The 13,445-nt window shown below is 38.9% G+C and overlaps 1 long non-coding RNA gene across 1 annotated transcript; it reads left to right on the top strand.

Moving 5' to 3' along the window:
* Positions 1-1,187: 1,187 nt before the first annotated feature.
* Positions 1,188-8,750, top strand: LOC127697372 (uncharacterized). Its single transcript, XR_007980457.1, has 3 exons — positions 1,188-1,325; positions 1,839-1,900; positions 8,600-8,750. It is a non-coding gene; the product is annotated as an uncharacterized LOC127697372 (long non-coding RNA).
* The last annotated feature ends 4,695 nt before the right edge of the window (positions 8,751-13,445 follow it).

Raw genomic sequence — 13,445 nt, 5'->3', positions numbered from 1 at the left:
TCATTCAACCTGTACCAGAAAGATCTCTCAGACACTGGACCACCAACCAGGCAGCATATACCAAATAATATGAGGCCTCTAACACATATCCAGAAAAGGACTGCAGGATCTGGGCTCAGTCAGAGAAGATGAACCTAACCCTGAATAGACTGGAGGCCCCACGGGATGGGGAGGTCTGCTGGGGTAGGGGTCAGGGAGGAAGTATGGGTTGGGGGTCAGGCAGAGGATGAACCAGGAGGGGAATAAAATATGGAGTGTAAAAAAGAAAAACCTATTACATAAAATTTTAAAAAGAGGGAGAATAGAATGGTGGAAGTAGGGGTAGTCATGACTCTGGTCATTGTGATGAAAGGGCAGCTAAAGAAACCCAGAGAGCATCTGGAGCTGACATAGGGGTGTCAGAAATAAAGACAACCAGGGCTGTGAAAAGCTAAAGAATGAGATGTTGTGACTGACAACCAGGTGCATTCCAGACAGCTGCCCATATTTAAGGGCCAAGAACTCTAGCACCTCAACCAATGAGCTGTGAGTGACACCTGTCATTTTCAAGGTGCCAGGGTCACAAAGGCACTCTCGGTTTGCTATTGTCTTTCACCTGCTGCTTTTCAGATTATAAAAACTTCCAAATACCGAGCTGGCAGTTGGTGACTAAATCCCTGAACCATAAACCTCCAATCCAAAAAACTCAGGACCACTGAAGCCTCTGGCTTCTGAAGGGTTTGGTGCTTGTAAACCCTGACTGAATTATACTATTTCCTAAGCCTTGAGCACTTTACTACAATTACACACTCCAACTCAGCTGTCCCTGACATCTACCTAAGTAGAACAGAAGAACCTTGGTCAGCGAGTTTTAACACTGTGATCTGGGTGCACCATGTTTGTGAGTTTTGTGTCTAGAGACCAGTGTCCATCTGTTTGCTACAAAAGTCAAAAGGTCAGGACTTTCTTATTGAGTGAGAGTCATCAGAAAAGAATGAGAGACTGACTAAGCTGTAATTTTTTTTTCATAATGACCACAATGTTTATGGGAAGTTAAGAGGTTTCACAAGGCAGCGATATTGAAAGCTATGAACAAAACTAGGAGGATGCCTGGCTGTTTCATCACTCCTCACCACAGGGAGATAGCACAGTGAGAGACACCCAGTGCTGTTCAAGAAATGTAAACAAATCTGAGAGTGTCATAATCACTAGAACCTCCCTTCACATCCCACTGTTCAGTTTCTCATTTACTGACTTATCTGCCTACCTACTCAAAGCAAGCAGGACACTCCTTGTGTCGTTAATGGTCTGAGGATCTGTACATCACTGCAGAAATTTCCAGGGAGGTGAGTGCTATCTGTTTCTTGAATATATGATCAAATCTATCTGTGAAGTATAAAGGAACATAGGAAAATAACCAGTGTTGGAAAGGGGGGGACCAGGCTAGTACCAGCAGACCTCACAGCACTGAGCCTGCTGTAGCTGGTTTCAGACACTTCACTAGGAAGATGGCAAATGACAGAATAAAGATGCCACCTCTATTCCTATGACTTTCATGAGTTAGTATTTAAAACTGGTCTTTAGTTCTCTTCACTCAAGAACACATGGGAGCAAGGTGATTGCGGTGAATGACTGAGTAAAAGACAAGACAGAAACATGAAAAATGATATCTAAAATATTGTTAAATGAAAAGCATACTTCAGCATGAATATAGTATCCAGTTTTGTGAATATGCAAAACTAAGATTTATGTAAAACATCAGAACTCTCATGAGCCTGTAGAAGAAAATGACCCAGTTTAGTGAATACAGTTATTTAAATAAAGTGTCTTGACATTTTTATGTTTCTGTCTCTTTTTAGCTCCCTTCTACATCAGATATAAGAGACAATATTTGTCATACTCTCTGCATTCCATGCTGGAGGTGAACTCTAATGGGGTAAAGTTAAACATGTTCACTGTTACTAATTGTTTCTTAATTTTTTCTAATTTTTATCCTGTTTTACCTAACTTGTTAGTAGTTGAGATTGTGGGAGGGAAAGGAAGCGGGGGGGGGGGGGGGGAGGCGGCGGTGTTAGGGGAGCGGCAGCAGGGGGGCCCTATAGGAGAAACAAGGACAGGCAAAGCCCAGCATAGGGAGATAGGAGAACACTGGCTAGGCCCTTGCACCTCACCAGAGTAGGGATGGAGGGGGCAAGGCCCCAGATACCTGTACAAGAAGCTTGACTGAGAGAAGGCTGAACCCTTTCCTGGTGGCTGAAAATGCTGAGGCCTGTTCCATGTTCTTTTTTTTTTTTTTTAATCATTTACTCTTTTTTTTCTAAATTTGGTATATTCTTTATTTACATTTCAAATGATTTCCCCTTTTCTGGCTCCTCACTCCCCAAAAGTCCCATAAGCCCTCTTCCCTCCCGTTTTTCCCCCATCTACTCCTTCCCACTTCCCTGTTCTGGTATTCCCCTATACTGCTGCACTGAGTCTTTCCAGAACAAGGGGCCACTCTTCCATTCTTCTTGGACATCATTTAATATGTGGATTATGTTTTGGGTATTCAAAGTTTCTAGGTTAATATCCACTTATCAGTGAGTGCATACCATGATTGATCTTTTGAGACTTGGTTGCCTCACTTAGCATGATGTTCTCCAGCTCCATCCATTTGTCTAAGAATTTCATGAATTCATTGTTTCTAATGGCTGAATAGTACTCCATTGTGTAAATATACCAAATTTTTTGTATCAATTCCTCCATTGAGGGACACCTTGATTCTTTCCAGCTCCTGGCTACTACAAATAGGGCTGCTATGAACATAGTGGAGCATGTGCCCTTATTGCATGCTAGGGAATCCTCTGGGTATATGCCCAGGAGTGGCATAGCAGGGTCCTCCAGAAGTGTCATGCCCAGATTTCTGAGGAACTGCCAGACTGATTTCCAAAGTGCTTGCACCATCTTGCAATCCCACCAACAGTGGAGGAGTGTTCCTCTTTCTCTACATCCTCGCCAACACCTGCTGTCTCCTGAGTTTTTAATCTTAGTCATTCTGACTGGTGTGAGGTGAAATCTCAGGGTTGTTTTGATTTGCATTTCCCTAATGATTAATGATGATGAACATTTCTTAAGGTGTTTCTCAGCCCTCCGAAGTTCTTCATGTGAAAATTCTTTGTTTAGCTCTGCACCCCACTTTTTAATGGGGTTATTTGGTTCTCTTGGTTCTACCTTCTTGAATTCTTTGTTCTTACGTGGCAGGTTTTGATAAGAAGAGACAGTTCGTAGTTTTAATGCTTTATTATAGAAGAGTAAGAAGAGAAAAGGAGATAGAGAAGTAAAGAGAGAAAAAGAAGATAGAGGGATAAGAGCTGGCCATGACCATGTGGAAAGAGGGAAAACAGGGAGACAAGGGAAAAGGATAGAGAGGTGAGAGAGAGCAAGAAGGGGTAAGAATCCTCCTTTTATAGTAGGCTGGGTTCTGTTGTGCAGGGGAAAGCCTGCCTGTAGCCAGGTGACTGTAGGGGTGGAGTCCATCCAGAACATTAGGGGCCTGAGGCATGGCCAAACATGACTGATGGCCACAGGATTATGGAGTTGAAGAGGTAGCAGACTGGGAAGATAGCTGACGGGTTCTGTCCCTTGTAGAATGTTCTACTGGGTCTCCAGAGTGAGCCTTGCTTAGCTACAGACTGCCATACAAGGTTCCACATGAGATATGCATAAATTTCAAATCATAGTCTTGGTTACTCAATGTCATACGTGTTTAAATAAATATTATTGCTTATTATTACTGTTATTTGAAAAAAATATTTTCATTATACAAGCCAGGATTTCATGGGACTTGATGCATAGCTGAGGCCAGCCTCAAAGTTATAGTCTACCTCTGCCTCTACCTCTGCCTCTGCCTCTGCCTCTGCCTCTGCCTCTGCCTCTGCCTCTGCCTCTGCCTCTGCCTCTGCCTCTGCCCGAGATCTTGAATCATAGACATCCACTACCATACCCCTCTTAAAGGTCTATGATTAATTTTGTATTTTACTACATATTACTATTTATTGTCATAGGAGCAATGTAGTTATAAAATTAAAATCGGTTATAATTTGGTAATTATATAATTAAAATGGTTTCACTTTTCTTGGGTTTAAATCTTTCATTATTAAGTAGTGAGCATCCAGGTTTTATAGTAATTTCTTAGATGGTCCTTAAGTATATTAGTGAAGAATTTTGATGTCTTTAAAATACTCTTTCAGCATCACATTTTTCTATCAAATAATATTTTGTCAGGCAATTCAAAGGTATCGTTTTTTTCTAAACCACTTTAAAAATTTGTCTCATTAATGCTTTTGTTTTGTTTTGATCTGTTTCATTTTGTTTCTTAGAAATGTGTTTTAGAAGGGTTGTGAGCATTTATATACAAATCACAGTGTGTATGTAGAAATCACAGAACAATTTTTGGGGCATTATTTCTTTATAAAAGTTCCAGGGATCTAATCTCAGGCCATAAGGCTTGCACAGCAGACATTTGTTTCATATCCTTTGATTATATAGCGAGTTATTGGAAGAAGTATAATACACTGGTTGTGCTTTTTATATTTAAGGGATTTCTATATTATTTTCTATCATGGGTATACTGAATTAAATGTCTTCAAATAATGTATTACATTTCCTGCTTCTCAGAATCTTTTTCAGAATTAATTTCTTTTTTTCCTAAAATATTTTTTATTGAATATAATCTTCATTTACATTTCTTTTTTATCGTTATATTCTTTATTTACATTTCAAGGGATTTTCCCTTTCCTGGATTCCCCCTCCCTGAAAGTCCCATAAGACCTCTTCTTCCCCCTGTTCCCCAATCCACCCCTTCTCACTCCCTATCCTGGTAATTCCCTACACTGCTGCACTGAGCCTTTGCAGGACCAGGGGCCACTCCTTCGTTCTTCTTGGGCATCATTTGATATGTGAATTGTATCTTGGGTATTCCAAAATACTAGGCTAATATCAGTTTATCAGTGAGTACATAGCATGAGTGTTCTTTTGAGACTGGGTTATATCACTTAGGATGATGTTCTCCAGTTCCATGCATTTGTCTAAGAATTTCATGAATTCATTGTTTCTAATGGCTGAATAGTACTCCATTGTGTATATAGACCACATTTTCTGTATCCATTATTCCACTGAGGGACATCTAGGTTCTTCCCAGCTTCTGGCTATTATAAATAGGGCTTCTATGAACATCATGGTACATGTACCCTTATTATATGTTGGGGAATCCTCTAGATATATGCCCAGGAGTGGTATAGTGGGGTCCTCTGGATGTATCACTCACAGTTTTCTGAGGAACTGCCAGACTGACTTCCAGAGTGGTAGTACCAGCTTGCAACCCAACCAGCAGTAGAGGAGCATTCCTCTTTCTCCACATCCTTGCCAGCATCTGTTTTCTCCTGAGTTTTTGATCTTAGCCATTCTGACTGGTGTAAGGTGAAATCTCAGGGTTGTTTTGATTTGCATTTCCCTGATGACTAAGGATGTTGAACATTTCTTTAGGTGCTTCTCAGCCACTCAATATTCCTCAGGTGAGAATTCTTTGTTTAGCTCTGTACCCCATTTTTAAGGGGGGATATTTGGCTCTCTAGAGTGTACCTTCTTGAGTTCTTTGTATATCTTGGATATAAGCCCTTTGTCAGATGTAGTGTTGGTAAAGATCTTTTCCCAATTTGTTGGTTGCTGAGAACGAAATTAGGGAAATGACACCCTTCACAATAGCCACGAATAATATAAAGTATCTTGGTGTTACTCTAACCAAACAAGTGAAAGATCTGTATGACAGGAACTTCAAGTCTTTGAAAATAGAAATCAAAGAAGACCTCAGAAGATGGAAAAAATTTCCATGTTCTTGGATTGGCAGGATTAGTATAGTAAAAATGGTCAGCTTGCCAAAGGCAATCTACAGATTCAATGCAATCCCCATCAAAATCCAAACTCAATTCTTCATAGACTTAGAAAGAGCAATTCTCAAATTCATCTGGCATAACAAAAAACCCAGGATAGCTAAAACTATTCTCAACAGTAAAAGAACTTCTGGGGGAATCAGTATCACCGACCTCTAGCAGTACTATAGAGCAAATGTGTTAAAAACTGCACGGTATTGGTACAGTGACAGGCAAGTAGATCAATGGAATAGAATTGAAGACCCAGAAATGAACCCACAGAATTATGGCCACTTGATCTTTGATAAAAGGGCTACAACCATCCAATGGATAAAAGATAGCCTTTTCAACAAATGGTGCTGGTTCAACTGGAGGTCAGCATGCAAAAGAATGCAAATTGATCGATTCTTATCTCCTTGTACTAAGCTCAAGTGGATCAAGTGGATCAAGAACCACTACATCATGTAGTTTTGCTTCGGTTTTCTCTTTAGATTTATTTTGTTTGTTGGTTGTTTTGCTTTGTTAAAGATTCATTTATTTATTTTATGTTTATCAGCACACTGTCAGTACACCATTACTGTTTTCAGATACACCAGAAGAGGATATCAGACCCTATTGCAGATGATTGTGAGCCACCTTGTGGTTGCTGGGAATTGTATTGATGACCTCTGGAACAGCAGTCAGTGCTGGTAACCACTGTGCTATCTCTCCAGACATGGTTTTGTTGTTGTTGTTGTTGTTGTTTCTTTGGTTTGGTTTTATTTGTTCTGGGGTTTTGTGGGATTTTTTTTTTTATTTTAAACAACTCTTTTTTTGTATTCTGATTTTATTGCCACAGGGAAAGATTGAGGTTCCCATACACAAAGATGTAGGCTAGGAGACGATGGCACACAAACAAAGTAAGTTTCTCTTGTCCATATAGAGATATAATGAGTTCTTTTTTTTTTATTCGATATAATTTATTTACATTTCAAATGATTTCCCCTTTTCTAGCTCCCCACTCCCCAAAAGTCCCGTAAGCCCCCTTCTCTTCCCCTGTCCTCCAACCCACCCCTTCCCACTTCCCCGTTCTGGTTTTGCCGAATACTACTTCACTGAGTCTTTCCAGAACAAGGGGCCACTCCTCCTTTCTTCTTGTACCTCATTTGATGTGTGGATTATGTTTTGGGTATTCCAGTTTTCTAGGTTAATATCCACTTATTAGTGAGTGCATATCATGATTCACCTTTTGAGTCTGGGTTACCTCACTTAGTATGATGTTCTCTAGCTCCATCCATTTGCCTAAGAATTTCATGAATTCATTGTTTCTAATGGCTGAATAGTACTCCATTGTGTAGATATACCACATTTTTTGCATCCACTCTTCTGTTGAGGGATACCTGGGTTCTTTCCAGCATCTGGCAATTATAAATAGGGCTGCTATGAACATAGTAGAGCATGTATCCTTATTACATGCTGGGGAATCCTCTGGGTATATGCCCAGGAGTGGTATAGCAGGATCTTCTGGAAGTGAGGTGCCCAGTTTTCAGAGGAACCACCAGACTGATTTCCAGAGTGGTTGTACCAATTTGCAACCTCACCAGCAGTGGAGGAGTCTTCCTCTTTCTCCACACCCTCTCCAATACCTGCTGTCTCCTGAATTTTTAATCTTAGCCATTCTGACTGGTGTAAGATGAAATCTCAGGGTTGTTTTGATTTGCATTTCCCTAATGACTAATGAAGTTGAGCATTTTTTAAGATGCTTCTCCGCCATCCGAAGTTCTTCAGGTGAGAATTCTTTGTTTAACTCTGTACTCCATTTTTTAATCGGGTTGTTCGGTTTTCTGGAGTCTAACTTCTTGAGTTCTTTATATATATTGGATATTAGCCCTCTATCTGATGTAGGATTGGTGAAGATCTTTTCCCAATTTGTTGGTTGCCGATTTGTCCTCTTGATGGTGTCCTTTGCCTTACAGAAACTTTGTAATTTTATGAGGTCCCATTTGTCAATTCTTGCTCTTAGAGCATACGCTATTGGTGTTCTGTTCAGAAACTTTCTCCCTGTACCAATGTCCTCAAGGGTCTTCCCCAGTTTCTTTTCTATTAGCTTCAGAGTGTCTGGCTCAACTCTTAAAGCAAATTGCCAGGCTGTGATGGCGCGTGCCTTTAATCCAAGCATTTGGGAGGCAGAGACAGGCAGATTTCTGAGGCCAGCATTGTCGACAGTGAGTTCCAGGATAGCCAGGGCTATATAGAGAAACCCCGTCTCAATAAATAAATAAATAAATAAATAAATAAATAAATAAATAAATAAATAAATAAATAAATAAATACAAAAAACAAACAATAATAATAATAAAAACAAAAAACAAACACAGAAAAAAACCCAAGATAAATCAATCCTTTTTCTTTTTTGTTATAATTGCCCTCATCATATCTGGGAAATATCTAACTTACACAAATAAACTTGAATTGATTGAGAAGATCTGTCTAATCACTTCTCGGGCTTTTGGCTAAGATCAAGTGAGAACATCCCTCTCTTCAAGGCCTGCAGAGTCTGAAAGGGGTGGCTCAAAATAAGGATGGAGCAAAGAGGATCAGTAACCTTTGAGAAAGCAAAAGGTCATTTATGGCCCTTGAGTGGAATAGGTAAGAATGGGTGACTGGAGAGATATAAACAATGCTTTGTCTCAATTGCTTGGATCTTATTGAATCTTCTCCCTGTCTCTTTCAAGGTCACCAAGACTGGAAAAAAAGGAAGAATCTGCTACCCATTCAAGCACAAAAAAAAGAAAAAGAAATGGCTATTAATTCAATGCTTTTAAAATAGAGATGCCAAACACTCACTTCTAAATAACAGCTTTATTAGTACAACCAAACATTTAATAGTTTTCCTACCTGATTTCTGATTTTGTATTTCAGTTTGCAAAATTTCTTATTGCTCTGTTTTCTATGAAAACAACACTTGATTTAATTTCTCTACTGTAAAAATAATAAACATGTCTTTTTAAATTGACATCATTACAAAGTGCTGTGTGTCACTTGGTTGATTCATGAGTGAACTGTTTAAAAGTGGTGTATTCATGCTCTATGGACAAATATGACAGAATACATCAAATTTCATCAGTGTAGAGTTCTGATTGAGCTTCCAGAGTATACTTTATTAATATTTTCTTCCAATTTGTGGTCTATTTTGTCTCTCCGTTGATTTTTCTTTTTGTTATACATAATTTCTACACCTTATGGGGACCTGTTAATCAATTGTTGATCTTAATTCCTAGATGAACAAAGTCCCATTCAGACAATGACTATTAGGAGAAATGTTCTTGTTGTCTTCTTAAAAACACAAATTTACCACTTAAGATATTTAAAGCTAACTGTACATAGGAACACTAAATGAAACACTTGTTTTGGTTATTAGCACGGAGAATAATACACAGGCATGCACATTATCCTGTGTTTTGTGTAGCATCTCTGCTTCAGATATAAGGAATTGTACTGTGTTCTATGAAATGTTTCTGTGAAAATACAGGAAATTAATGACTATGTTCCCATACCAAAATAAAGCAATTTCTAAGCAGTATGTAGTAAATGCAGTTTGAAGATGTAGTCTCAGAATCTCTATTGTGAGAAAAATTTTACTGCCTTTTTTTTTTTTAGGATTTTTTTAATTGAGTATATTCTTCATTTACATTGCTAATGGTAAAACCTTTCCCAATTTCTCCCTCGCAAAAGCCCCCCCCCAACAATTCCCTACCCCTCTTCCCTCCCCCAGCCTCCATGTATATGCCCCTCTACCCAACACAGTCACACCTCTCTCCCAACTTCCCCCTGTTTCCCTTTGTTGTGGCCTCTATTGAGCCTTTACCTGACCAAAGACCACTCCTCCCACTGATGCCCAAAAAGGCATTCCTCTGCCACATTTTTGATGGAGTACTATTCAGCTATTAAAAACAATGAATTCATGAAATTCTTAGGCAAATGGATGGAACTTGAAAGTGTCATTGTGAGCGAGCTATCCCAGTCACAAAAGAAAGCACATGGTATGCACTCACTAATAAGAGGATGCTAGTTCAAAAGCTCTAAATAAACAAGTTGCAATTCACCCAGCACAGGAAGCTCCAGAAGAATGACTTAAGTGAGGGAGCAATGGTTCCTCAGAGAAACAGAACAAAATTCTCACAGGAACAACAAGGGAGGCAGTGTGTGGAGCAGAGTCTGAAGTAAAGTTCACCCAGCGAGTGCCCTACCTGGGGATTCATCCTATAAATAGTCAGCAAACCCCGACACTACGATGAGAAGCATGTACCAAAAGGGGCATGCCATGGCTGTTTCCAGAGGGGGCCTGCCAGAGTCTAACGAATTCAGAAGCAGAAACTAGCAACCAAGCTTGGACTGAGCTTGGGGTCCTCAATGGAGGATCTGGAGGGTTGTCCGGAGGAGCTGAAGGGGTATATAGTCCCATGGGAAAACAATGACTTCGGACACCCAGACACCCCAAGAATCCCATGGACTGAATAATCAACCAAGGGGTGTACATGGTTCTTGCTGCCTTCTTTTTTTTTATTCGATATAATTTATTTACATTTCAAATGATTTCCCCTTTTCTAGCCCCCCCACCTCCCGAAAGTCCCGTAAGCCCCCCTCTCTTCCCCTGTCCTCCCACCCACCCCTTCCCACTTCCCCGTTCTGGTTTTGCTGAATACTACTTCACTGAGTCTTTCCAGAACCAGGGGCCACTCCTCCTTTCTTCTTGTACCTCATTTGATGTGTGGATTATGTTTTGGGTATTCCAGTTTTCTAGGTTAATATCTACTTATTAGTGAGTACATACCATGATTCACCTTTTGAGTCTGGGTTACCTCATTTAGTATGATTCTTGCTGCCTTCTTAAGAACACAAATTTACCACCCAAGATATTTAAAGCTAAGTGTACATTTGAACAGTAAACGAAACATTGTCTTTTCTGGTTATTAGCACAGAAAGTAACACAAAGGCATGCACATTGTACTGTATTCTGTGAAGCATGTATGTTAAAGTACTTTTCTTACAGCTATAATGAATTGAACCGTGTTCTGTGAAATGAATATGTAAAAATACAAGAAAGTAATGATGAAATGTGTTTCCATACCAGAATGAATCAATTCAAAAGCATGCATCCTACATTCAGGGAGAAGATATAGTCACAGAAACTCTATTGTGATAAACATTTTTGTTGCCTTCTTAAAAACACATTTACCACATAAGCTATTTAAAGCTAAAAAAAGAAAAAGAAAAAGAAAAAGTAAGTCCTTCTAAAGAGAACATCATTAGCACAAGCACCAAGACCAGCAACAATTAATAAATGGGACCACGTGAAGTTGGAAAGTTTCTGCATGGTTAAGGATGGTATCATTCTAACAAAGCAGTCTACACACTGCTGGGACAAGATCTTTACCAACTACACTTCTGATAGAAGGCTATTATCCAAAATACATGACGAACTCAAAAAATCAAGAAAATCAAGAAAACGAATAACCCAATTAATAAGTGGGGTGCAGATCTGAACAGAGAATTCTCAAAAGAGAAAACTCAAATGTCAAAGAAGTACTTAAATATTCAAAATCCTTAACCATCAGGGAAATGCAAATCAAAACTATTTCCATATTTCATCTTATACCTATCCGAATGATTAATTTCAGTAAAACAAGTGATAGTTCATGCTACCAGGGTGTGACATAAGGGAAACAGTTATCCATTGCTGGTGGGAGCACAAACTTATATAGATTATTTCAGTCTCCTTTAAACACTTTTAATGCAATTCACATTTTTTTTTTGCTGTTATGTCTTGAGAACTCAAGACCATAAAATTGTATCCTTTGCTTTCTCTAGAAAGTTTGTTGATTAGTCTTTTTCCATTTACTATTTGGTCTTCCCTCTTTTTGTTGTTTTTTTCTTGAGATGTCATCTCACTGTGTAACTCTGTATGCCCTGGAACTCACTATGGAGACCAGACTCACAATCTCACAAATGTACCTTTCTCTACCACCCAAATACTCTACAATATTCAGATAGTCAATACTGGATTCTTATCTTACAAAAGATCAAAATATTAATCTAATTAAGAGAAACTAATAAACTTTTTAGTTTTTAACCTAAAAAACATCTTGGTCTTCAAGATTCCACTAACTCTCAAGTTCAAATCATTTTTCTTGGATAATTATTGTTATATAATATGTGCATGCATATACATATGTATGTGTACATATATACATATGAAAGCATATTTTTCCTTAAATCCAAAACCTGGCTGATTTTTCCCATTGTACCACTGGATAAATCTTGTCATGCTTATCATGGTTATGACCTGCATCCTGTGATGAATACCAACATCACCTTATATGAAAGATTCCCATGACTAAGTATTTAATTGCTAGCTTATGATTATCTGCTTAGTTTTGGTCTGAGATATCTGTAAGACAAGGCAAAATTCCAAATACTTAGCCAAACCCTAAAAATCAAGAAGAATGAATTTTTTAGCATGCTTTTGCTTCTTCTGTAAAAGTATCTTCTGAGCAAAGTAGATTTTGGAGAACTGCTCTGAACTATCTAGTTCAGTGAGAGAGATTAGTGTACTTTATGCTAAATTACTAGTAAATGAAGACAATGCAAAGTAAAAAAAGGCTGATACTTGCTCATTCTTAACACATGTTCTTGCTCCTTTGTTTGTTTGTTTGGTTGGTTGATTTTTGAGACAGGGTCTAAATGTGCAATTCCATCAATCCTGGATCTCAATATGAAGACTGGGCTAGCCTGAAACTCACAAGGATAGTCCTGTCTCTAGCACTTGGGTGCTCAGATAAAGGCATATAGCACCATAGCACTGTACCCAACTTTTCCCTCATGTTCTAGACCCTTTAATTGCTGAGTTAAGTCATTCTCCTCCCTCTCTGTCACTACATCAATGGTCTACTCTACTGAGTACATCACATCCACATGGCATCTAAAGATTACCAAAGAGAAAATTGGATAGCCTCAGGTGTCTATGACTTTCAAAGACATCATCTGTGCTTTTCTTATCCGGTTCGTTATTCTCTAGTCTTTATATGACTCAAATATCAGTCTTTAAATCATTTCATGTGTGGCCCATGTCAGGAGACCTATGGGCCCTTGGTATATACAGGATCTAGGAGTCATTATATTCAGACCCTGCAGAAGAGCTGTGACCTTGAAGGTATACTTGATTCTGCCTCTTACTACCAGCTCCTGCCACTCACTGCTGTCAAACACAAAGGAACACAAAACCTGCCAAGGACCAGATCTTAAAATGCATCTCTGCTTTTAATCTTAAATCTTAAAAAGATTCTGGTTCCATGTCACATGATTATAGTAGTCCCAAAATAACCAGAAACCGTCCACTAACCAACATGGAAAAACACTGTTAGAGAAATGATTTTATGCCTCTTGATGCTTCCAGAGGCAAAGAGATCTTACATACTTTTCAGGGAATTGAAACCATCATTACATAGGCTCCCAAGCTACCTAACTATTCACAACTAATGCAGAAACACTAAGGGATTATTTTCACTTCTGTAGTCCAGA

The sequence above is a fragment of the Apodemus sylvaticus genome, chromosome 12 (assembly GCF_947179515.1).
Source record: "Apodemus sylvaticus chromosome 12, mApoSyl1.1, whole genome shotgun sequence".
Classification (NCBI taxonomy): domain Eukaryota; kingdom Metazoa; phylum Chordata; class Mammalia; order Rodentia; family Muridae; genus Apodemus; species Apodemus sylvaticus.
This window is presented reverse-complemented; position numbering and strand designations above follow the sequence as displayed.